Source organism: Suricata suricatta, chromosome 3, assembly GCF_006229205.1.
Source record: "Suricata suricatta isolate VVHF042 chromosome 3, meerkat_22Aug2017_6uvM2_HiC, whole genome shotgun sequence".
Classification (NCBI taxonomy): domain Eukaryota; kingdom Metazoa; phylum Chordata; class Mammalia; order Carnivora; family Herpestidae; genus Suricata; species Suricata suricatta.
This window is the reverse complement of record NC_043702.1, coordinates 173,146,315-173,149,027: the sequence shown is the minus strand read 5'-3', so window position 1 is coordinate 173,149,027 and position 2,713 is coordinate 173,146,315. Positions and strand designations below refer to the sequence as shown.

The 2,713-nt window shown below is 64.2% G+C and overlaps 1 protein-coding gene across 15 annotated transcripts in view; it reads right to left on the bottom strand.

Annotated features, from left to right (window-relative positions):
- The window catches only part of LOC115288523 (SLAM family member 9-like), a 132,760-nt gene that overhangs the window by 99,895 nt on the left and 30,152 nt on the right, over positions 1–2,713 (bottom strand). The window lies entirely within an intron of this gene.

Sequence of the window (2,713 nt, the reverse complement as noted above, 5' to 3'; positions counted from 1 at the left end):
GCCCAAGAGACCTTCTCCAGCTCGGCTTCAGGAGGGACGTCTGGTCGTCTGATCACATGAAACACCACAGAGCCTCCTTGAATCCCCTTCAGGGACACTCGGCTTCCAGAATCCTCCACGTCAGACCCACGGGCCCCAGGGCTCCTGACCACAGTGCTGAAGGCGTCTAGGGCAGTGGAGACAGAAAGTGTGAGTGTGTTTCATGAAGAACGAGGAGAAAACCGTAGAACCCACCATGTTAATGAACCCACCCCGCAGACTCCCTGGACTCCGGGGGGCGGGGCAGAGCGTGAATCCGGAGCGAGGCTGAGATTGGGTCCTGTCCCAGTGGGGCGTCCCCTTGAACACGGTCCTGAGTGCTGACCCGAGTGTCCTCACCACCTAACGCTGAGCAACTGGACGTGATGACATCACGGATGGAAAGCACGGGGCACGTTGGGGTCAATGCCAAGTGCACCAGTGCAGGGGGAGCTTCCTCCGTGGGGCAGAGGCCCCACCGCCCACCCGCCGCGGGAGCCCTGGCCCTGCAGTGGGGGCTGCGCCCTGGGCCGTGCTCTGAGGGGCGGAGCTCAGCTGCAGTGATGGATGTTGCTCAGGGACAGCAGGTCTCTCAGGAGTGTGACTTCTGTGTCCCTCACTCCCTGTCCCTCGCTGCTGGGAGGGGCCTGCAGCCATTATGGGGCTGCACTGTGGGGTCCGCCACATAGCCTGGACTGGGGGCAGCCCTGGGCCAACACCGGGGAGGAGGGAGGCCTGAGTACAGCCCCAGAATCTGCTCCCCCTCTGCAAGGGCAGGGGTGAGGGGGAACCACACCCTCCTCGTTGGTCTTGAGCTCCCTCAGCTCCACACAGACCTGGATTTCAGTCCAAGGGGCCCTGGGACTCAGCACCAGTGTGGCCGCCCCAGGTCCTGAGCTGCACAGGCTGTGAGCCCACACGGTGAGTGTCAAGGACCCAGGGAACGACAAGGGACACAGCAGCAGGTGACAGGGACAACGCTGACAGAGGTGGTCCCATCGCCTCCTAGGCAGCCCATGTCAGGCTCAGTGAGGCTGCATGACAGGTCCTCACCAGTCCCCTCACCTCCGGGACAGGCCTGGGGCCCCGCGCCCGGCCCAGCACCCCTGAGCCGTCAGGCCACAGCCCCTCATCCTGTATCAGTGGGAAGGGGGTCACAGCCGTCCCTGCCTCAGGCCGCCAGGAGAGTGACAGGGATTCACTCCTCAGCCTCCTGCCGGCCCGTCCTCTGTCCCTTCCCTCCAGAGGTCACAGTCCTCTGACCCCCAGTGCAGGACGACGTCAGGTGCAGACACGTGCCCTGGGTGCAGGACCCACCCCAACACGGCACAGACAAGGTGCACGGAGATGGCAGGAGACACTGCAACCAGGTCCCTCTAAGCAAGTCAGGACACGAGTATCCCAAGTCCCCACGGCATGACACTCCATCCCTCCATCAGAAACTCGACAAACACTTGATTCTGGACTCTCGGCCCCTGAGACTGTGAGACAAGTTGATGTGTTTCAGCCGCCGGGTCTACGGGATCCTGTTCCCACAGCCCCAGGATCTGATGCCGGAGCCCAGGGCGGGACCCAGCACCAGGGATGCCGTGAGGGCTCCTGGGACCCAGGCCTGGGCTCCTGAACAGCAGATCAGTAAGTCATGAGTTCAGGGAAGAGACAGACCCAGGTTCAAGTTCCAGATCTGCCTTTTCTTGGCTGAGTTGCCATGGTGATTTGCTAAACTGTCTCAGCTGAGGTCCCACGTGTGAGGCATGGGGACAAGAGGTGCGAGTGCAGGGGACCTGCAAGGATTACACACAACAACGCAGAGAGACCCCCAACTGCCCGCTCCGTTGCTCCTCCTCCCTGTTTCCAGGACCGCCGCCCCCGCATCTCCCGTCGGCTGCACCCCCTGCTGCTGCCCGGCCGACACAGCAGGTCCGCGTCCCCCACGCACACGACCCCAGTCCCTGCGTGTCCACTGCTCTGTCACGGTCGCAGAGGGAGCGATCCTCAGGACCCTCAGGGCCGGCAGCCTGCAGCGGACTGTCCTCCGGGAAGGAGGAGAAGCTGTGTCCCTGCCCCACGTGGCTCTCCCTGCGGCAGGCTGTGAGCGGACCGCACACGCACGTAACGGAGGGCGACAGGGATTGACGCACAGTCCGGCCCTGACCCCGCGGTGCACTTCCCTCCACGGACATTGCGGTTCCAGGCCGTGCGCGTCCCCTCAGAGGTACCCTGTGTGTTTCCACGTGCCCGACCGCGCACCCCACACGCTGCTCCCCCCCGCTCCCCTGCACGATCCGGCAGGGTCCACACTGCGTCCCCACACGTGGACGCGTCTCACGTCCCGGCTGCACACGGTCCCACGTGGGGCCCACGGTCTCTGCACGTGTGACGGGAGCTCCGCTGTGGTCTCGTCCCTGCAGACACTGCGGCACCGAGCAGCCTATGACCGGGGTCTCTGCACACGCGGGTGTAGATGCCTCATGTGCGGACACGTGCATGTCGGGGTCGGTGCGCACCTGTCACACCCGGGCACACGTACGGCACACTTGGAGACACACACGTCACACGGGGGCACCTACACCCCACACTGACATACGCCCGTCACACACAGGGGCACAGACGTCACACGCGGGGGTGTCTACAGTGGATTGACCACTGGCTGGGTCCAGGAGACCAAGGCAGGTACACCTACTTGGGACGGGCA